The 24,566-nt window shown below is 35.3% G+C and overlaps 2 long non-coding RNA genes across 8 annotated transcripts in view; one reads left to right on the top strand and one right to left on the bottom strand.

The window, feature by feature from the left end:
* LOC106728495 overlaps nucleotides 1–24,566 on the bottom strand; it is a 79,102-nt gene that overhangs the window by 4,674 nt on the left and 49,862 nt on the right. For all 7 annotated transcript variants that reach the window (XR_004318610.1, XR_004318606.1, XR_004318611.1 and 4 more), the window contains one exon: nucleotides 4,790–4,999. This is a non-coding gene — a long non-coding RNA (uncharacterized LOC106728495). The remainder of the gene's footprint in view (nucleotides 1–4,789; nucleotides 5,000–24,566) is intronic.
* On the top strand, nucleotides 798–20,835 carry LOC116662637. Its single transcript, XR_004318616.1, has 3 exons — nucleotides 798–1,088; nucleotides 4,153–4,156; nucleotides 20,825–20,835. It is a non-coding gene; the product is annotated as an uncharacterized LOC116662637 (long non-coding RNA).

Raw genomic sequence — 24,566 nt, 5'->3', positions numbered from 1 at the left:
GTATTGACATATTTAAAATATCAAGTGCTCCTTTGCATGAACATTAAATATCTCTTCAATTACGTCATGTAAGAGTTATGCTGCACAATAGTCTTTATGAGTGCTAAAGGTTATCATTATTTAAAGTTTCTATTAGTTCACAATTATTTTTAATGTGTTTAAAACCAAGAAAATCTGAATTTTGGAATTTATTGATCTTTTATCTATACCATTTATGATGACATATAGATTTTTTCTTTAAACTATATAAACACAGCTATTAGATTTCTATGACATATAATTTTATATATTATATATAACATAAAATATATTTAAATATATTAAGTATGAGAAGATGAATATGTCCACAGATAAATTATATATATTATAATACATAGAATATAACATACATATCAAGGATATTTACATATCCCAAAATTACTTAAATTACTCAAGTAGTCAACATATGTCTCTATTTTCAACTCATTTCATTTTCAAACAATAATGTTGTTTCAAAGAATCTCATTAATATTCTTCATCTATATTTCATTGTGTTCATAACATCTTTATATGTTACAAAGCTGCCTTGTTTAGAGAAAAATACTAATTTTTTTGAGTTTACCAAATATTGTAGTCACTATTTGATATGAAGTATACATTTTTCTTTGTTTAACACTTTCTGCTTTGAATTCTTCTTCAAGAATATTACTGCCATGCTGCTTTCCTGTTTTGCTTGTGGAAACTATATCTCTGATTAGCTTTTTATTTTAACTATTTCAGATGAATCTCAGTAAATACCATGTAGTTAGATTGTTATTAAAGATATACTTTTAGATTTACATCCATATTGCTCTTTTCTTGGGAGGAAGAATTGGGCCTTACATGTCTTTATATCCTCTGAGCAGTCTTCACATCATTCTGGACAGGGGAGAAGCCTTGATGGAATTAGATTTATTAATTTTGAAATAACATAGCTTAGTAATTGTCAATATGAACAGCTGTAGTTTAAAACTCTGGGGACCCTCTGCCTTAGATATTAGTTTGCTATCATGATGTCATTTAACCTCTCTTAACTACTCTTTCTCTAACTGAAAAAGAACTGAAAAGAAGTAACATAATATGTTTACTCATCATGAAAATGGTTACAGATGCTCAGAATAAAAGGCACTTAGAGAAATGCTTGGTAACTTTATTACGTCTCGTATAAAAATCAGCCCAGGTGCTACTGGTTTTTCACAAAATAAATTCCCAGAGCCTAGACACTACTTATTCACCATAAAGGTCACAGTTTGAACTTCTGCTGAGATGCCATGAAAGCTTCCTATGATTCAAGTCTAGCCAGGAACCAGAGAACTGAACTAATTGGTTAAGTCTGCTCAAGGTGACAAGCTGCCGGCTGGCAGACAAAACATTTAGAAAACCAGGCTGAAAATGCTACATCTAATTTCAGTTAGGATGTAAGAAGAGATCCAGAAGACTGGTCTGTTTACTGGCAATGAAACATTATCCTCACACTATTCTCAGATCATCTGGGAGGACCTGTGCTCTTGGAGAAAGAAGGCAGCTCATCTCCGTGGGTCTTTACCTAATTATTATAAAAATACGTTTGTGGCATAACTGTAAAGTTTGACACAGAGAATGGTCATATGTTTGTTACAAATGTAAACTGTTATTTAGTGTCTCTTTATCCTAATATAAAAATAAATATAAAAGGAAAGCAAGGAAATATTTAGCACTCTACATAATACAGTACGTTTTTTAAAATTCAATTTCCTAGTAGATAATTTAGAAGGTTCAGAAGTATATTTCTTTCAAGACCCTGTGTGATGTGGGCACTTATGTATATATGCTGTGTGTGTGTAAGGGGTGTGCAACATTAGAATATGCTGCAGTTAGAGAAGGAAGTAAAAAGTGCACAAGTGATAATGGCTTCACAAGGGTCATCTAAACTCTTCTAGGAAAAATCTCTGAATATAAAATCATGCTATGTAGACAGTGGTAATCCTTCCACTTTACTTTCTATTTTCTTTTATGCTTCGATTAGCAGTCCATGTATCATTCATTTATTTTTGGAGTTGTGTGGCCTCTAGTGGTATATGGAAAAAACATACAAAAAAAATATTGCAAGACTTAACACATCTATCTCCTGAGACTGAAAACTCTAAAAGATGCTAAGTTTTATTCTAACTTAAAACAGTTATATATGTATTACTTTGACTTAATACAATGTGCTTATTTGACAGTTATAGATTTTGGTCCCACTTGTTCCAAAGCTGCTATTTCTAGTCACATATTTGTAGGAAAATGATGTGGAAATAATTATTCTATATTTCTTCATGTTGTTTCTTACATTTGCCCCAGAGGTCAGTATCAATATTAAGACTTTATAAGAAAATATTTACCCAAATTAATAACAATTTTTTCAAAAGAATATAATCACATGTTAAAATTTTGCTTAGAAGTGTTACAGGCATTTTAACTTTAACCCAAAATTAATTTTAATTAATTTAATTTAAAATGTTTATTTGCTACATTACCTGGGTTTCTACCTAAAATTCTGAAACATTTACAAACCATAGCACTACGTCAGGCGGAATTAATAAGTTGATGGACAGATATCAAAATGAATGTCACTATACCTTGTTCAATATGAAAAACTGCCATTTGCATCTTGGCCCAGAATCGATATATGTTGAAAGACTTTAAATGAAAAGAATAATTAAGCTTATGAACCAATTTACTAATGTGTTCTTCAAGAAATACTGGACCAATTAGTTCGTATTTTCAAAATGTGATACTATTTCAACTGTATTCTGTATTTTAATCACTTGGATGTCTTCCCTATTCTGACAAAGAAAAAACAGTATTGATTTGAAAGGTACCCCAAGAAATAAGAAAAATGTACAACTTGCCACAATGGGCAATTTGGCATTAGTGTCTTTCTGCAGATGGTACTATATGCAGAACAGGGATTGCCAAAATTTCTTCTGAGACATTCCTTCTTCTATTTGAAAAACTCACAGATCACCAGCCCAAAAAAACCTCTGAAAGCAGAAGGTGATATGCTCCACAGCTGAAGTATTTACAAATTTATTACAAAGTATTTGCCTGTTTCTGGAATTATTTACTAGACTACAGATTTTAAAGGCATTTCCCAATTCATCATGCTTACTAGCATAAATTCCCCCTAGGATTATAATGAAGGAGTTTATAACTAGAGATTAGAAGATAAAGACAATGCTGTATTTAGTGAGAAAGAAAGTGATAAGAAAATACAAACTGGGTGCCTACTGATGCCCTTTGCAAGAGAAGATTATTTTGCAGCTTTATCACATTCTCACTTTATAGGGTAGCTAAAGAAAACGAAGCAAAGGAATATGTGAGCTATGTACTGGCAGTTATTGGAAATGGGTTTTTGATTTACTTGCCAACTGAGAATTCAGAAACAAAATAAAGCCCTTTCATGGCCATCAGAAAATATGACTTTCTAAATAAGAATAATGAATATTGTCTACATAAATGACTCCCAAGTTAATTCATCCAACATCTTTCAGTGCCAGAATAGCACTATTTAATAAAATTCTGATGGTGAATGTCTAACATTGAAAAGTCACTTGTATACACACAGAAAACCGTATTATATAAAACTCTGTGAGAAACGTCATTCCCATGATAAAACTGACAAGGCAAAAGTGAATGCCCTTTGACAGAGCAACATTCCTGACAGTTGCCAATCTCTCTTAATGCTATTTCCACGGTATATAGTGGTGGATGAAATTCAGCTCTGTTTGGCTGGAGTGAGCTTCTGGGATCCAAGCAAGTGGTAGGAAGGGTGTGTTTTGAGGACAGGTTTATGTTTGGGTGACATATTCAGGGTATGCTTTACACTCAATAGAGTCAGATGGCATGTTTGAGTTTCTATTTAATTTTAATGCTGTCAATCAATATTTATTGATCATTTCAATGTTTTCTTTTTAATGTCATTATGGGTATTTTCAAATGTGAGTAAAACATACATAAATTACTATAATCAATATCCATGTATGCAATGTCCAGCTTCAGCCATGGGAAAGCTTTGTGTTCTTTATTTTATTTATTAAGATCAAGATGCAAAAAGTTTGGTTAAATAGAGACAATATGAGACTAGCATCAGAAATTTTTAAGCCTTTTCAGGAGAGTGTTTAGCAACCACACTTTTCTTTCCAACCAAATAAAACTAGATAAAATACTCAAACATCAGTCCTTAGCTTTGTTCATTTGGGTGTGTTAAAACTGAAAGACGGGTTAATTATCAATTTACTAAAAAGAAGAAACTAAGAATGTTGTCCTGATTTGACTGCTACTATATACCTTTTCTTGTACTTTTTTCATATTGAAAAATGTGTAAAATACAAATGACATGTGAATATACATGCATGCTTTAATAAACTGAATTTATACACACATAGATACCTATATAAATACGTTTATTTACATGGATACAAGTACCAGTTTACTACTGTAGTTGGCAAAATTTTTGAAAATAAAATCTTCTGAATACCAGACAATTTTCATTTAGGTTTCAAGCACCATAGCTTAGTTTCCAACCAACCACTATACTCCTGAGAAGTCCTGAAACTCAAAATCTCTCTCACACACCTTTAGAAAAGAAAAGAATAAACCACCAGGGTTAGGAGGTTCATTTGAAGGTGAGACAAATGGTGGTTTTAATATAATAAAGAGTCTAGGCCAATATCTCCTTAAAGATATTTCTATGTTTAGTAAATTCAGACAAATTCAATTAAAATTAAAAGTGACTTGAAATGCTTACCAAGTTGGAGGTATTGTCACTGAGAATTTAGAGATATTTTCTCTAAATTGCCACTTTATATGAGATGTTTTTCAACATAAGGGCATCACAAGTAGCTCTGATTGTCCCATGAAGAGCTCAGGTGTCATGTTTCCTCCAGAGAATGAGGAATAACACAAGAAGAGTAAAGGACAAGGCCTGCATTACAAATGCCCAAATCCACGGCCTCTCCTGTGGGAAAAAAATCAAAGATGAAACTTGGTGTTTTTGGTACTACGTAGAGCCTTGAAGTAATTTTATTTCTTTCTTTTTTTTTCCCTAGACCTTTCTTCTTTGACAAAGTTCAGCTTGACTTTCTAAATAAGATTAATGCTTATGGTCGACACAGATTATTCTGATGTCAGTCAGGGCACTGCTCTTTCCTGGGTTACTAAAACAACATTGGTACTGGCAGGTATAAAACACACTTTCCAACACAGGCAGACAGTGAGTTCAGTTTGGAATCTGAATCCAAATTAGGACCCATATTAATTGCAAATGGTAAAAACCTTTGCTTTAGTTTTCTAATTAAGATTAACGATAGCAGAGTGAAGAGCTGGTATCAAGACCCTGGCATTAACAGCAATCATTTTTCAACTGTGGCAAACATGCTTTTCTTTTGAAGTAACTTCTAGTCCAAAATAAGAGTTGGCAAGAACGTAGTGCTGAAAGAGGCAGAAGATTCCATAGCAGCATTTCTTAAGACTGAACCACAAATACATTGAACATACAAAAATCTCAGGAAAAACTGTCTTTCAGGCAGCACCTACCCTGCCAAAACCTGCTCTCCAGAAAAAGAGCTCAGCCTTAGGGAAAACAAGGGGCTCCATGTTCTTGAATGAGATTCTATTGAAAGTTATAAATAACTGGTAAAAATAAATGTTTCCAATTAAAGTGCTTCTGGATATCTGTTGATTGTGAGTGAGATGATTTACACGGAGTGCACAGCCGGAGCACAGACACACCATCTGGAATTACTAACCGAGAAACCCATAAACTCATCGATGTATTACATGACTTACTGTCAGGCCTCCGTGGAGTAGGTATCATCAGATTCTAAAGCTTCGCATTTAAACCACTTTAGAACTCGCATAAAACAGAACATGTTTCATTCAGAAAAAAAGCCTCCCTTTTTGGACTGTGTTGTGTATGCTCTGAAAACAAATTCCTCAGAGGGAGATGAAAGAAAATCTGGGGAAATAGCAACCAGTAAGTTTTTCTCTCCCAGCTGTTTTGTCAGTTTTAGACAACCACAGAAATTATGCAGTGGGTTTTGTTCCACAATCAGTAATACACGTAATGTCTGAAAATACAGACCTCTTTGGAAGGATGACTGCTTGGTGCCCTTAGGATTTCGAGCTAGGTTTTTAAATTTCTTTTTACAATTGCATGAACACAAGAGAGCTTTTGTGTGCCAAGACATACATGTTCTTTAAGCAAACAAAAGTGGAAAATTTTAGCACATTCCACATTAATAGAAACAGAATTGAATTTGCCTGAGTTCTGTTTATGAATGGCATTATTTATACAGCTGTGAATTGTATCGAAACACGACAATGTGGGAAAAAAATCTACATTCATTGAATTATTCAGCTGACTTCTTTTTTTTTAATGCCTACTCATCATAAAATCAAAAGCATCAAGTTTTTAAAATATTGAATGTTTTCAGAAGAAGTTTCAAAATCATTTCTCTTCTGGAATAGCTGCTTTTCAAATTGAGCTATGACCTTCTGAAATGAACTGTATACATGAATTTATTTTATTAACATATCTTATCCTTTCCTCCCTTTAAGTGTGAAGACCATCTTGTTCTCTAGCCCTGAGAGAGGGAGGAATCCCATTCTCCAACCCTGTAGTCTCCCCTGAGAGCGACTGGCTATAAAGAACCTACGGGTCACAATCTGAAAATCAATTCCTATAGCATAACAAGACTCTGGTAGCCACTCCTTCCAAAACAGGCAAAACAAGGTGTCAGAACATTTCATTTCTTCTCAAAAGTAGAAGTGAATTCATGACAATTTTTGAGAACTCAATATTGTATTGGGAGGATCAAAATCAAAGTTAATATTAAATGGCGTGATCAAAATCAACATCTCCATAATCAGTGCCCAATGCGAATCTCAGCTTCATCTCTGGGAAATGTATAGTAAATTGGCCTGTTCACCCCTAGCAATGGCATTTAAGGACTATAAACAGGGATGCTCTGCTGGGAAGAAGAGCAGTTAAGAAGAGCACGCGGACGTGAGCAGGAGATAGCATGTTTTGGACGATTTCGGGTGGCAGCAGTGAGCCTTGCTCAGCTCTAAACTGGAAGTTCCATCTTCTCTCTGTCTCCATCACTGTCATACCCCACAGATGCCAAAAAAAAGTGGACATTCTTGAGTTTCTGAATAATAACAAATTTTCTATGCATAAGCTGTTGACCCTTTATGTAGTTAGTTAATTGGCAGAACTGACCATTAACCTATTGACTTGCTTTTTTTTTTTTTAAATCAGCTTTTTTCCACCAATATAGGGTCTTTCTCGATGGGCATCTGCCCATATCAACTTTGTTCCATGACAGTGGGGACTTTCTGTTGCATTTTATTTCTTCACCCAAAATTTCCAAGTTGCATGCTCTGTAAATTCATCTTGGTGTAAGTTTTCTATTGCTATTTTAACAAATTCCACAAACTTTTTAACTTAACACAAATGTATCATCTGTGGTTCCGTGAGTCCAACATGGGTCTTACCAGACTAAAATTGAGCTTTTGGCAGGATGGCTTTTTTTTTTTCTTTCGGCTCTAGGGGAGAATCTATTTCCCTGCCTTTTCCAGCTTCTAGATGCAACTCAGTCCTTGGCTAATGGTCTTCCTCCTCCATCATCAAAGCCAGAAACCTCACATCTCTCTGACCCTTTCTGTTTTTGTCTCATCCCCTTCTCTGACCATGGCCAGGAAAGACTCTGTTCTTAGAGGCTCATGTGAATATGGTGAGCCAAACCTGATAAAACAGATAATCTCCCAACCTCAAGGTTCTAAGTTTAAATCACATCTACAAAGTCCCTTTACCAATGTAGGTAGCATATTCACAGGTTCTAGAGATTATGTTGTGGATGTCTTTGGGGGTTATCATTCTTCTTACCATCTCACCTGAATAATTCTCCTGAATCTCATTTGCTATGACTTACCTATCTTGCCCTCAAATCACTACCAAAAGTGGGGATTCAGTCTTTGTAACAGAACTAAATGATATTTGGGGAAGATCACCATATATATATCTACAACTAATTATGTTTAAAGGACAGATAAAATGACTGCGTTATCTACCAGTAAAAGAAAATTGTTGCTGTATCTTCAATACCCCCATTATCTTAGCTTAGCTATGCCCTTCCAATCAGTTGCTCAAATAGTTATGAGTATATAAATGTTACCCCCACTCTTGAAGTTATTCAGGTAAATAACTGGCTTTAATATCAAGTTCCTCCTTTTCTTTGATGTCATGTCTGTTTATTTCATATTTTGACCTGATCTTTCAATTCTTAATTTCTGATGGTTTCCTAGAATTTTAGATTTCCTTATTTTCTCTAATCTCTAATTTCTGTTCTCCAAGAAATTGTTCCTTTGCCGAGCTGGGCGTTGTCAACTTTAAAATCTGAATATTACCCTCCAGTTAATATCTGGATGTTCCTGCCACTTAATTCTGCGCATTTTGTTACAACCTCCAGCTCTATTGTTGTTCCATAAATTAGTGTCCCCAAAAGGAAACAGATGTCATTCTCACATTAGGATAATTCAAAGAGAATTTAATAAAGAGATTATTTACAAAGTTTGAGAACACCACAAGAGACTGTAGGATAACAACAGACTGGTAAAAGCAGAATTGCTACAAGTCCTAGTAGGCCCAAAAAACAAGATAGAGAAATGGTTACTGGAATACATAAGGTGAAAGTCAGTGGAGAAGGTCGCTACTAGAAGAGCAGTGAACTTCCCTGAGGGATACAGACAACCCAAGGTAATCTTGCAAAGAGGAACTCAGGAGAAGAAATACCCTTCCCCTTGGCTGAGCTCTACTAGAGTCCAGAAGGGCCATTGCTCTGATCCACGTGGGTGGGATATTGGCTTTAAGAGCAGAGAGAGAAAAAGTGGAGAGCAAGCTGAGAGGGACAATGGAAATTATCTAACAATACCTCCTTCCCCACAAGTATGTATTATGTATGTATTATGACCAATCTATTCTCACCCTGATTAACTACATAAAATGTAGTGACTGACAGACCTTAATATATATCACCTTTAATCTCATGTTTCCATTAATAATGTGGTAGGCTAAATACTAAAGGCATTGCAGCCTATAAACCAGGAGTAACATATTCATTAATTTTTATACTTATACATAAGATTTAAAGGTTAGTTGTTCATTTACTTAGACATAATTTGTCTTATGAAAACTCCTGCCATACAATTTTTAATGGAGTTAATTTTCTCATGTAAAAATGAAAGAGTAAAATAATAGTGAAACTTAGGAACAAGTGAATATGAGAAAAGACATTCTTACTTTGCCATCAATATGGAAACATTTAGCTTAAAATAATTAGATTCCAGAGACATCAAGAGAAGATGTCTATTAGTATATTCATTGCTGTCATTTGCCATAGCAAGAACTCTGCTTCATTCACATTTGTACCCTTAACATCCAAGCTGGTCGGTGCCCAGCATGTGGAAAATGTCTTATAAATGTGTTTGTTCAATTATGCAACTTCTGTCATGCTCATGTAACATGTACATATGCATAACTTATCTTTTCTATTAGTCATAGACATTGACTTCATATGTCTACTAGTGCAGATGGGCTTCCATATTTGACCAAACTCATTCATTACATAGTTAGCACAATCTCTGTTATCTAATCCATGAAATACACTGTCTTCTTATATTAAGTAAAGCTCTGTTGTCTGCTCCTCTAACTGGCCTTACCACTCCCATCTTTTCCCATTCCAGTCTCTCTAAGGTCTGATTTACAGCTCCAAACATGGCCCCTTCTCTGCTGAAAAATGCTCTCTGATTAGTTGCACACTGCCTCCTGAATTAAGAGTATGTCCTTTCCAGAAACATTCAGGATCCTCTGCTGTGTGGCCTTATCTTTCCAGATCAATATCCACTACTTTATTATACAAAACCAGATATGTGCAAAGTAGAAAAAGACACCAACTCTGGGAAGACAAAAGCCTGAAGATACAAGTTTAGGCTAGAGCAAAAGACTGCCTCTCTGAGAAGAAAAAGGCTCCTTCCTTTGGATGAGCACACCGTACACCCCAGGGCACATGGCTCCTCGACAAGAGCAGGACACCACAAAGCCCAGAACCAGACACTTGATAACCCTGTGCCTGTACTCTGGACACTCCTGTTAAAATGGATCATTCACTACTGTCCAGAGTAACCTCTGTTATTGCCCAGTTTGGTGCCCTGATTCATGTTCCTCCTCTCCACTTACACATTTGGACCTTTCCTAAATTTTCCTAAACTTCTACCTCATTCAGTCAGGCACACAGCCTCTGTTCTGTGTGTGCCTGTGCAGCAGGTGCTATGAGTGGTGCTGTGAATGCACAAAAAACAGATCTCTCATTCAGGAGATTTCTTCTCATACCCACAACTCAATATGATTATTCCTTTTCCTAACCACCTCACTGCCCAACACACACAATACTTCATCCGTACATCCCTTTGGGAATTCACGTGGGCTGCTGTCTCTAGAAATGTTTGTTTTCGTTTTTGTTTTTTATTGAAGTACAGTCAGTTATGATGTGTCAATTTCTGGTGTACAGCACAACGTCCCAGTCATCCATATACATACATATATTCGTCTTCATATTCTTTTTCATTAAAGGTTATTACAAGATATTGCATGTAGTTCCCTGTGCTATACAGAATAAACTTGTTTTTTTTAATCTGTTTTTATATATAGTAGCTAACATTTGCAAATCTCAAACTTCCAAATTTATCCCTTTCTACCCTCTTTCCCTGGTAACCATAAGATTGTTTACTATGTCTGCAAGTCTATTTCTGTTTTGTAGATGAGTTCATAGAGTCTTTTCTTTTTTTTTAGATTCCACATATGAATGATATCATATGGTATTTTTCTTTCTCTTTCTAGCACACTTCACTTAGAATGATGATCCCTAGGTCCATACATGTTGCTGCAAATGGCATTTCTAATAATGTTTTGACAAACATATCTTTTTTTTGCCATTAAACTCAATGCCATGGATTTACAAATCTTGGTATCCAGAAGAGTGTCTAGCTGTGTAACTTGAGGAAAAGAATTAAACTTAATTGAATTATTCATCACCTGCCCTGTAACTCTAACTGCCACATTATGACTGTAACTTAGCCCATGTATAATGGGTCAGTTAAGCTGACTGCATTTTCTGTTCCATTGCATGTTGAGTTACTTAAAAATTACATCCTTTTGCTAGAGTTCTCAACCAGCATTTAGTGACATCTTTCAGACATGTGGCACTTGTACAGCTGAAGACAGAATGGGAGAATTATAGAGATCTTTAAATTTTTTCTTTTTGGTAGCTCTTCACCTAGTGATGAGGGCTGCTTTTTACACAATCTAGCTTTCTTCTTCGCTAAATTCCCCATCAACACATGACCCAGATAGAGACAGCTGTCAACATCTTCAATTTCCTCCTTCTATTGATCTTGATAGATCCCTGGTACAGTATTAATTTTATCCACTTTACCATAGAGGTGATTATTTCAGCCCACTTTTATGCTACTTCTGTATACAGATGCTCCATTCAATCCCAGGTATGATTGGTACGTGGAAGTGGAAGTTATACCCATAATGAACATAAAATTGGCCTATTTAGTGATACTTAAGTATTTTAAAATAAAATTTTTTCATGTTTAAACAAAACATCTAGGAATTCCCAGAAAAAAGTATTGAACTTTCCCAGCTGTAAAATTACTCTCTTCCCCAAAACAGGTACATAAGGACAGAAGGCAGAATGGAATTAGTTGAAGAGGAAGTAAGAAATGAAAACACAAAGATAATAATTTTATCAGTTATTATGTTAAAGTTTTTCTGGAAAAAAAGAAGGGAAATAATGAATTAGTATGAGACATGGGTGTGAGATAAAGGACTTAATGGGAACCACTAGTGTATGTTTAATGTTGACAAAGATTATTTATAACAATGTAAATAAATGTAGAACTGATTTTGAAAGAAAGTACACTGGGATGAAATTCAAAGAATAATTCTCTGACCCATCCATAGGTTGACCACTCCTTCATGCCTAAAACAGTTTCCTCTTTTGATATTTCTGATACCACATGTTCCAAGTTACTTCCTCTATTTGAATCATTATACCACTTCTGTCTTCTTTGTATATTATAACACAATGTTGTATAGTAGATCTTCTTGTAGAAATTCAGACTATAAATCAGTAGAGTCTAGCAATTCTGCAATTCCAAACGATGCTGCTGCTGTAGGTCCACGGAGCCTAGTTTGAGTAACAAGGACTTACAGAATCTTTAAATCCTAGTGTGTTTCAGAGCCTAGGTCTGGCACATTCCTCTCTTTTCACTCCTAGGCATTCTCACATAGTCCAGTGGCTTTAAGTAAAATGTATCTCCAGTACAGTTATCTGTTAGGAAATCCTGACTTAACAAAAGGCCAATTTGACACTTTTGGATGCCCAGTATCAAATGTGCAATTATAACACCCAAACATGTTTCTCTTCTAGTCTTTTCCCATTTTAGTGGGTGATACTACTGTCTATCCATTGCTTAGGCCAAATGTCTATGGGACATCTCTCTCACTTTAAATATTTTCCTTACACAATCAGCCTACCAGTACTTTCCCAGTTCCACTGATATTCACTTCTACACATCTTCACCTCTAATGGCATCTTCTTGCGCCCGGTCACCATAATGTCACCCAGTCTTCTGCAAGAACCTCACACCCTCTGCTATGGTCTTCATACATTCCATTCTTCCCATAAGACCCAGAGCTAATGATTATAAAGGTAAATTAAACCATGGAAATCCACTCTTTAGCAGCCTTCCATGGGCAACGCTTTGAATAGCAAGGCCCAAGTAAGACTCCAGGCCATGTCTAACAGCTTCCTTTTACAGCAGTTCATCCTTACAGCTATGTTCAAAATGACATTGACCCCCTTTCTCTTCCTCAAACTTACCGTGCCAGCTTCTTTCCCACCTCAGGTCCTTTGTATTTGGAGCTGACAACCACCACCCCGCCCTCCATCCTAGGATGTTCTTCCTCCAGCTCTTAACATGTCTAATTCCTTTTTTATCCCTCCAGGTTCAATTCAGATTATATTCCTCAGAGAAACTGTCTCAGGCAACTGGGTTGCAACAAGCCATCCACCTCCATCTTTACCCTAGTTACTCCCTAATACACTTTTTTATTTTCTTTTTAATACTTATCACAATCTAAAAAATCATATACAGCTCATATAACTTAATAAGAAAAAAAGAAAAAAAAACACCTTATCCAAAATTAAGCAGAAGACCTAAACAGGCAATTCTCCAATGAAGACATATAAATGGGCAACAGGAACATGAAAAAAAAAAAAAGCTCAATATCACTAATTATCAGACAAATGCAAATCAAAACTACATTGAGGTATCACCTCACACCAGTCAGAATGGCCATCATTCAAAAGTCTACAAATGATAAATGCTTGAGAGGCTGTGGAGAAAAGGGAACCCTCCTATACTGCTGGTGGGAATGCAGTTTGGTGCAGCCATTGTGGAAAACAGTATGGAGATTCCTCAAAAGACTAAAAATAGACTTACCATATGATCCAGCAATCCCACTCCTGGTCATATATCCAGAGGGAACCTTAATTCAAGAAGGCACCTGCACCCCAATGTTCATAGCAGCACCATTTACAATAGTCAAGACATGGAAACAACCTAAATGTTCATCAACAGATGACTGGATAAAGAAGCTGTGGTATATTTATACAATGGAATACTATTCAGCCATAAAAATAATAAAATGCCATTTGCAGCAACATGGATGAACCTGGAGAATGTCATTCTAAGTGAAGTAAGCCAGAAAGAGAAAGAAAAACACCATATGATATCACTAAAAAAAAAAAAAAAAAAAAAAGACAAATAAACTTATTTATCAAATAGAAACAGACTTAGACATAGAAAACAAACTTATGGTTACCCGAGGGGAAGGGGGTGGGAAGGGATAAATTGGGAGTTTGAGATTTGCAGATACTGACTGGTATATATAAAATAGATAAACAAGTTTATACTGTATAGCACAGGGAACTATATTCAATATCTTGTAGTAGCTTCCTGTGAAAAAGAATATGAAAATGAATATATATATATTCATGTATGACTGAAAAACTATGCTGTACACCAGAAATTGACACACTGTAAACTGACTATACTTAAATAAAAAGAAAATTTACATTTACATTTAAAAAGAAACAATATTAGATATGAAGTAAAATAAAGGTAATATAAAATGTTTTTATTCTTATAAATAAATAAAGAGATCATATATATGTTATATATTTGTGTGTGTACTGTCTGGCTCCATGTGACTGATATAGCCTTCATGAGGTTAGGGATCCTGACTGCCAGTGAATCTCCACTACCTAAAACAAAGTAACAAAGAAAATATTTATGATATTTTAGAGTAATCAAGAAACTACCCATAGTATTTTAATAGAATCAAACGTAAGCTTCATAGTTCAGTGCACCTTTATTCTTTTGTTGTGCAATAACTGTTCCCACTTAATCCTTTGTTTACTAAAAAAACTGATAACTGAATTCTCCCATTTAATTTGTTCTCATGATGATGATAAACTCGTTACTAACTTAATTTTAGAGCTTGCTTTCAAGTGGTTCCCTCAAATTGTTTATACTATTCACTTGAAGCCCAGGTTCTCCACAGGTAAAAAAAAAGTTAAGCCTTTTTACTCTCTTACTCTTAAGTTACTTTCCACAAGTGTCTTATCTGGTCCACTGGCACATTGCACTCTATCTGTCTAAGAGACTTAGTAAGCTTTTGAAATTGCTAGGGAACAGTTTTCTCTCTGAAGCATTTATTGCTCCAGTCTTTGGGCTTTCCCTAAGCTCTGATCAAGATCCACTCAAATGCAACATTTCATTACTGCCTTCTTTCATTTATCCAATCACTCTTTCATGAAATTTTTATTGAGAACCTCCTATATGTCATACCCTGTGGTAAGTACCAGAGATAGAAGTAGAGGTGGAAACTTGACAGATGGTTGCTATTTTCATGGAGTCTATTGTGGGAGACAGATACTAAAGATAGAATTATCCAAATGATTATTTAATCAGGTGGCATCTGCATGTGGAGTACACCAGCATTTAATCTGAGATCCTGAGAAAAACCAAAATATTAAGATAGAAATAATAATACATATACATTATATATATGGACTACCTATTCCATATATTAAATATATTGTAAATATGTATATTATAAATATATTACACAAATATTTTTATATTATATATTCTTTATTCAGGGAGAGGAAGTCAGCAACTATAAGCAGATAAGGATAAAGATTAAGAGGAGAAAAAAGAATGAATATGAGAGTTCTAGTGCTAAAGATATAATAAATACAAATTCTCAACCAATTATTTCCTCAGTCCATCTACTAATTCATTACCAGAGTATAATCGGAACAACTGAGCAATAATCCCTCATTAGGAATCTATGCAATTTTCTTCCTAGTGCCTCTTCTCATTCTTTTTCTTGCAGAAATATCTTAGGGGAGAAGAGACATCCTAATTCTCCAATTTCAAATCCTTTGGGACGTTAGTAGAATAGAAGTTATAAATAAATCATAGTGACTTAATTCCTCTTTTTTTTCAATCACCTTCTTAGCTTAACTACTCCCACTGTGGCTTTTCCATATTCAATTGGCTTAAATGAACCCCACTTTCCGCCACCCATCTCTACTTCCCTGCACATCAGTTTTGATCCTTGGTATTATTTACATGGCCTGTAGAAAAGTGCTACACATTGACTTGGGATCCGAGAAAATTATTTAACATCTGTGCTTCATTTTCTACTTCCCCATCTGTAAAACTCGATGTCATAATATTTATCCAATACTGCACAGAAGTGATATAAGAATTTATTCATGTTAGTAAGGAACATTGAGATGTAGGGCACAGCAGAAGTATAAAATGCTGTTATTATTCTCTGACAGGCTGGTCAAGCTCTATAAATAATACGGTCAGGACGTGAGAAACATATTATAGTCTATAATGACTTGCAGGTGGGCCACAGTCAACAGACTTAGAGCTCTCGTTCTAAAGTGTCGTGTCATTGAGGCTGTGTAAATGTCATCATGCACATTTTGCGGTGGTAGCCTTTCAACTCCATAACTCTACAACTTAAGATTTTACTTTTCCAATGCCAATGTGAATGTACTGTGGTGAAGATACACTTTCCATTCTATAGGTAAGATTTGATTAAGTGGTTTTAGAGGTTACAGTTTAAATATTTTCTTCTGTGCTATCATTAGAAAAGGAAGAGGGCAACCACATAGGAAGGTAACTTTTTAAAAGGGTAAAGCAGGACCACAGCTAGTGAAAATACTCTAGTTAAAATGGGCAAGTCTGTAGAGAAAAAGAAGAATCAGACTCATAGTCCTAAACAGTTCTAAAGTGAGGGAATGATGTCCAATAAATTTGAGGGTTGCAAAGGAATCCACACGTGCCCCCGCTTTCTGCATTCTTCCTTATCTTTCCACACATTTATGTGACCAAATACGTTTAAGTGCTTTTCCTAGCCTCACGTCTCTATACACACCCCACCACCTGTCTAGTCTTATCAAACTAAGAATAGCTAAAACTGATTGAGAAGTGTAGCAGTGCAAACGTTATGCAAAACCTACGCCTTTAGAAACATCAGGAATGACTGTGCAAATGTGTAACTTGTATTAGCTACTAAATCCTTCGATTTAATCAACTGTACTTGAGTTGAAGAATACCTAAGCCTCTAAATTTGCACAGTCTGGAGACTATTAAATTATACCCTTTTCAGTGAGTTGATGCGCTTACATACACAAAATGTTCTTGTCCTCATAAAACTAGGCCATGCAGAAAGATGACGGGGTTTGTAGGCAGCAGCAGGAAATTTCAATTGAACCCAGAATATGTGGAAACCAACAGATGAACTTGGAAGTACAAAGAGAAATAAAACAATGGTCATAGTGATTATTTACATATGTTTGCCATATCTTAGAGTGATACTTTTGTCTTAGAATGGTGGTTTACTAAAAGCACTTTGAACAAAACAAATTAGAAAATCAAAGGAATAAAAGTACAAGAAGCAAGGGAAGATATTTTTTGAACAATGTTGAAAGATTTGGAACCTAAAGTAGCTGCATTAGAGATGAGAGATGAATCGTACATTGGTGGCAGCACCTGGGGAAGATGAAGTCCTCCCGTGCTCTCCGTGAGTGCCCAGGTTTTGTTATGGGCAAATGGCTTTTCTCCAGTAATATGTCAAGATTAAGTTTCATAAGGAGATAGCTTCAAGAACTCCCCCAGTGAAATCCTGGGGGACTCCCCTAATATAAAAATGTGCACTTCTAGTGTCTAAAAACAGAAAGATTAGTTTCAACAAGCACAAAATAATAGAGAGAGAGAGAAACACAACAATTTCCTGCAAAATAAACGTGGTATGTTTGGGGGATTATATATCAGAAGAAAAATGGGTAAAAATTACAAAAGATATTCAAGGAAATCTACCTTTAAATGGTAAAAAAAAAAATGTATATAACATGTTGAAGTTCAAAGAGAAGCAAATAAGACAAATGGATTAAATAATATCTGTCCAGCACATTGAGTAAAAGAAAGAAATGTGAGAGACCATGAAAATTAATACATAGGTCTGAATATAATCACACTGCATCTTAGTCAAGTAGGGATATTGTTTTCACAAACATCTTTTCTCATTTCCCTTTGCTCCAGAAATGAATCTAAATATGGTTCCATGTCCCTTTTTCCCTTTTCTTCTCTCCTATTAAAATCTCCTCTCCTGTCCTTTACTTCCCTAGTGTTTATGTTTCCTTTCCTTCATTCCCATTATGGACACAAATTCCGAGGAGACCAGCTTAAAATGCAGTGTGTGAGGGTTAGGTCAACCAATGGGAATAATTTCTTTCCAAATAGATCTATTAAGTATTGAGAGAACTAGGTGGAAATTCTGGAATCTCTTCTCCAGGCAACTCTTTTTCTCAGAGATGATTAAAATTACACTTACAATTGGAAGAACATCTTCCTATTGTCTCTCCAACAAATGAACCCTCTTTATCCTTCAAAACTATTTTCATTAACTAAAATGTGAGCTCTGAGTAGGACTTTTGTTTTCTCCGCTGCTATATTCTCGCCATTTAAAATAGTACAAATAGCAAGTACTCAATAAGTATTTGTTGAATGAATTAATGATCCTTTAGGATGATGTTTCTTCATTATGTCTATCTTGAATTTCTCAGATGGGATAGTATGTTTATCCTCCACTGTTCCTGCCTGCTGTCAGGCTGACAGTCCCCTTTTCTCCCACAAATCCATCTACACATACATCAGAAAGCAAAAATAAATATAGAATTCTACTAATTCCACAGCATGTTAGAAATCTTCTTCGCTGACATATTTGTTTTGAGGTTACCTGTCTGAATTTGGGTCCTGAGTGGTCAACTCCCTCTTTTGTAAGTTTACCTCCTTATGATTATGTGCATATTATAGATATTTTATCCGTTCAAAAAGTCATTATTGAGTTCAGTCCACGGACCAGAAATTGTGCTTGTTCAGTAGACACAAATTTAAATAAATCACAATGCTATTCCAACAGATGTTTTTTATATTTGATGTGAGGAGAGACACTTAAAGAAATAATGACAATTCAGTGTGTCACATCCTATAATAAAGGAATGTCAAAATGTGCATTTAATGAACATTGGTTGATAAAGATGTATAGTTTTAATTATGACTTTCTACATCACTAGTGTTTAATAAACATTTATCTGTGAAAAAATATTAATACAACATTTATTTTAAAATTTATGGACCAATGTATGATAATACAATTCAAACTTCAAAATGAATCATCTACTTCAAAAACTATTTGTAGTTGTCATTTAACTGATATTCTAAGTAAAAAAAAATTTATAAAATTTGAGCAAAAAGACTTCAAAATTATCCAGTTTTTGAGTTTCTATATGCATATTATTTTATTTATTTCTAGTCCTTACTTCTAGAAGATAGATTTATTTTGATAACTTTGTTTATAAAACTGAAATATAAAGTAAGGCAAAGTTTATCATCATTGCCACACGTTGAATAAGAGGGAGATTACAAAGGTAAAAGTTCTCCTTCTCTATATATTGGTACCAATGACCGCATTACAGCTGCAAAGTTATAGGGGAATACTCACCAAATATAAAGTTACAGAAAATTATGAGGAAGAACATTTTGATGACTGATAAGAATAAGTTTTGTTATTTCTTTATTAAATAAAAAAGTCTTACACTGTTAGTTATTGTCTTGATGACTGAATACTAGTTGTTGGGAAGATTTCTACAAACTGCTAAACAAAATCACCATTAGGTCACAGAAAATGTACAACATAAAACTGTATTTCAGAGAGGCTTAAGAGGAGTTTTGAATTATGTAATTATAGGAGTCATGTGCCACTTTGCAGGTCAGTAAAGCAACGTGAAGTGTCTCCTACTCTCCAGTAGATCAGAGGTCATTTGGTGTTTTCATAATTTTAGCTAAAAATAAAGTCCCTGACATTAGAATCAGAGTTTGTACTTTTCGACCCACTGGCAAACCATGGGCTAAAATATGTGAGAACATTTATCAAATGGAGCATGTTCCCAAAGTGATCCCTTTTAAAGAAACTTTCTACAAGACATAACAGAGGTCATTAGCAGATTATCTGAGACTCAGGGTATTATATCAATATTCAACTTCTGGAAAATTCTGATGACTTGGGGGCAAAGGTTGTTTCCTCCATGTGCTCATTAAACAAAGCTACAGTGACCTCTCTGAATACCCTCTTGGCGCACAACTATACCATTTTCTCTTGCCTTTCCTTCCGTGGGCTGCAACAAATGCTGTAGTGCTGGAGGGACCAGTGAGCCAAGAATGAACCCTCTCACCATGGTAAAATAAAAAAAACAGAAAGGTCCATTGAACTGCCTATATCAAAATATTTTTCTCTAGTGGTTAAACTGCAAAATTGCATGGGTATCTGCATCTCACGTGGGGCTTTGCCCCACAGCGTTGCAAGGCAGCAGTCAAATAGAGAAAAATAATCTTCCATCAGCTTCCTTCCACCACCAAACTACACACACACACACACACACACACACACACACACAGAGACAGACATACACACATTTGTACCTACACCTTTAATGCCATTCACTCCCCTATCCTTGAGTGATCTTGTCCTTGCTCCCACTCCAGTTTCATACCCTTGGCTCTTCTTATAAAAAAAAGAAAAGATCTCTGATGAACTAACTCAGAAGGAGATCTTAACAATGCTTAAAGCTATTCATATTTGCTCTGAAAGAGTGAACAGTAATTTTTTCACAAATTCAGTAAAAAAAAATATATATATATATAAATTACTATCTCAGGCATTGAGAATTTGTTTCTTCAAAACATTTTATTGAAATCCCACTCTGTTCAAGTACTGAAAGACACTGAGGACACAGCAGTGAGCTAAAAGGACACACTGGCTGCCCGCGCAGAGCTTACTGTCTAAAATGGGATATGGCAATTTATCACAAAACTATTCACTATAAATTAAATAAGAGCTACAAAAGAGAATGTTGATGGTGCTATGGGACTGAATCAGGTAGAATATGAAAGCCTACCCTAAAATGTGAAGACTGAGATGAAATCTGAAGAAAAGACAGGTGGTAAGTGGATTAAAACGCTTGTAGTCCAAGGACCTGGAAAAAGGCATTTATGGAGAAGTTCAGAGTAGGGAAGAGCCGTGTTGAGATGACAGCTCAGAGACCCAATCACGCAAGACCTCCATGGATAGGGTGGTCATGGAGGTTCATCATGCAAACTAAGGCACTTTTGAAAGTGAAATGGGTTTCTACTAGTAGCAATAAGCATAGTTGGGTTGCCAGTTACTGAATGACTGGAGACCTAGAACCATCCTATTCACCGGTGGTCCTAAAGTATTGGGCTTTAGCCTAAAGACAATGAAGAGGCTCTGAAATCTTTATAGAAGAAAGGAAATAGATTCAAACTCACATGATACTCTGCTCACAGCATGGAGAACGGTGAGGAGGGGGACTAACGCAGTAGCCACATTAAGGTATAGTAGCCAGGTCTAGGGGGTGTATTAATGGACTGGTGGTGTGGGAGAGAAAAGTAACAAGGATAACCCCAGGCTCCTGTCTTACAGCTGGATACATGGTACTAACATTCATTAAATAGGACACAGAAAAGCAGCAGATTTAGGCTGAGGTCATGGGTGGGAAGAGGACGCCTAGTTCTGCTTACAGTCTTACAGAGTTTAGAATGTGTTTGAAAGAAGAAATCATGCAAAATAAGTTAAAAAAAAGAAGTGTTTCACAGAGGAGAATTCAGAGTTGGTGATATAAATCCCTGAGTCATTTGCATGCCAGTGGTAACTAAGGCAAGCACAGGAGTATCGCCTAGAAAGAGTTTGCACTGAGGAAGACAGGAGGGGAAGGGTGAACCTTTAAGGTACTCCAGCTTGAGGACAGACACTTACTGGAGAATGAAACTGCAAAGAAGGCTGAAAAAGAGTTGCCTAAATGGTATAGTAAGACTAGGAGAGGATGATACTATGGAAGCAGAAGTAAGACAGCAGTTGAGAGAGCAGAAAACAACAGTGATAGCAAGTGTATTGATCAAGTAAGGTGAGAGCCGAAAAATGTTATTTAATTTATCAAAATGGAACTTAAGGGCATGGATTTGCTAGCAGATTACCCATTAGAATCCCACCTCCTTCATTTACTAGTTAAGTATTGCAGCATAAGCTACCTAAACTCTCTTTGCCTCAGTCTTCTCATTTGGAAAGTGGAGCTGTTTTGAATAGCGCTCATCAAAGTGTGTTCTGTGGACACGAGAGGATTCCAGATATCCTTGCAGGATGTTTGTGAGATCAAAACTCTTTCATAATAATGTTAAGACATTATTTTCCTTTTTGACTGAGTTGACTTGCAAAAACCAAGGAGGTGGCGCCAAAATGTATTATTATCATTGTATTCTTCTTTACAGTCCACTTGCAGTTAAAAGAAAAAAAAAAGTCAATTTCCTATAAGAATGTTATTGATGAACTAGTAAAAACATTAATTTTTATTACATTTTGATCTTTCACATTATATAATGAAATGTGTAAATGCTGCCAAGATCTGCACATCTCAGTAAACCAAAATTTTCTAAATGACTAATGCATAATGTTCCAAAATTCTACATGGGTAAAAATATCCATTTGATGTGCAAAATACTCCAGTGGATTCAAATGTAACAGACTATGAAAAATTTACTGATATGATTTTGGATTCAACATTGAAATAACCTTTAGGTTTTTAAAATAGCCCTCCATTTTCCAACTAGGTATCTAAATGAAGCCAGAACTTCTTCATATGCTTCCTGCAAAACACTGTATCACAACAGATTGAATGCAAAAGAAGATATGAAAGTCTAACTGTCTTTTATTAAGCCAGTTATTAAAAAGATTTGAGAAATATAAAATATTGCCACTTTTTCAAATACATTGCTTTTGTGTTGGAAAATATTTTTATCTTCATAAAAATTTTTACTTATGTTACCTTGCAGTGGCTTTATCATTATTGTTGTTAAACTAATTACTACATGAATATTTCCAGTTGTCACAATTTTATTTAAGAATATGAAAAATGTCAACATATAAAGCCTACATAAACAAATGCTCTTTGAGATATTTGACAATTTTAAGGGTATAAAGTGTCTTTGAGACAAAAAAGTTTGAGAATCCCAAATTTTGAGAATAAAAAGGTAATTCTTATAAAGAATGAATTCATTCTTGTAAAGTATTTAGAACACTGTCTCAAAGCTCTTTACAAGTGTTGATAAATAGACAGATGATAGAAAAATAAATGAGATAGATACACAGATGATACAGAAATAGATGGATGGACGGATGATAGATTAAAAAGATGATTAGCAGGTGAATAGACAAATGATAGATAGGCAGGTAGAGAGACAGACACACAATAACTGGTTAAATTAACTGAAGTGTTTCGGGTGAATATTGAGGATGGAAACTGGATTGAAATATATAGAAGAGAGAGGGAGATACTTTGGAAACACAAACATCACCCACAGGCAAAATTATTTGCTGCCTCCTCTTGAATTTGATCCTGTATGAAAATACTGACGTGTTACCCCACTTATCATCACGTAGATGTGCCCTGGTACCTTATATAAGGAGAAACAGGAGAAAAATAACCAATGGAAGAAAAACTAAAGGCTTGATGGAGCAGTGTGATAGAGACAGAAACTTTAATGAGAATTCCGTTAGACAAGTTCGTGCTTCAGAGAAGGAAAAACTGTGAAAAACAGTACGTAGATGCTTCATTTTAGAATAAAGACTCCTAATCTGATTTTCTCTGTAAAAGAAATCTGCTTCTTCTCTATCCTAAAAGGGTCCTTGAATATGCCTGCTGCTTATAGCTAATAAAGTCACATAGACAAAAAGCCTCTTTTTCATTTCTATGAGTCAAAGGTTGATCTGAAAATCCATCAGAAGATCTTAAAGAAATGTGAAAAGAAGATGGCTCACATGACAAATGCATTTATGGGGACAATAGGTTGTCTAAATTATGTATTTGGCAGCCTGAAACTTTAACACCCCCCAAGTATTCAAGGAGTGGAGGTGAAGAAAAGGAAAAGGACAGTGGTCCTTCGGTTTTTTGTGGGAAAGAAAGTCATTCCATTATGAATCTAGTGACACATACAGACACTCATCCCAGAAAAATGTACATGGACCTAGTTTTCTAACATACAGTCAGGGGACTATACAGCCTGCATAAAGAACATCCATGGGCTTTCCGAAAGATAATGGATCCCAAGTTAGGAAATGCTAAAATCAGGGAAAGTAATTTAGAAAATTTAGAAAAAAGACAGTTCCTAGCACCATTTTCCATTAAATTGCTCTAGATTTCTAACACACCAAAAGCAATCTTCTGAGTGCCTGGCATATAGATGAGGCTTAATAGAGGAATAAAACTGTCTTCATGGAAAGAAGCACTCATCTGGTCCAGCTTCCTTGCTTTACATAAGAGGAAATTAAAATCTAGAGACACTAGGTTTTTTGCTCAGGGTTACAAAATCAGTCAGGGAATTAGCTGACCCTTCTCACATTCTAATCATTTTTCCCCAACTCTCCTGGAAACAAAGAGTTACATCTGCTCAAAGTTAGAAGATTAGTGTCCATACACTGTAGGATTCCGAATCTAGGAACGTGCATTACCAAAACTGGAAGACTATGTAGTAAGGTAAGGGAGATGTTTTACCTCAGGAAACTTGAGAACACAATTGAAGAATAAAAGTTGATGAGACACAAACACCACCAGTTGCATCCACAAATTGTACAAAACATCTTAGGAATGTATTACACATGATAAAGGTGCACACAGGTTAAATCAGTTATTCATAATTGTAATCATAGGATTACAAAATGCCCCTGTATCTACCAAAGT

This window comes from Camelus ferus, chromosome 3, assembly GCF_009834535.1.
Source record: "Camelus ferus isolate YT-003-E chromosome 3, BCGSAC_Cfer_1.0, whole genome shotgun sequence".
Lineage (NCBI taxonomy): Eukaryota > Metazoa > Chordata > Mammalia > Artiodactyla > Camelidae > Camelus > Camelus ferus.
The sequence above is the reverse complement of the archived record's forward strand: the minus strand, read 5'-3'. Positions and strand labels throughout refer to the sequence as shown.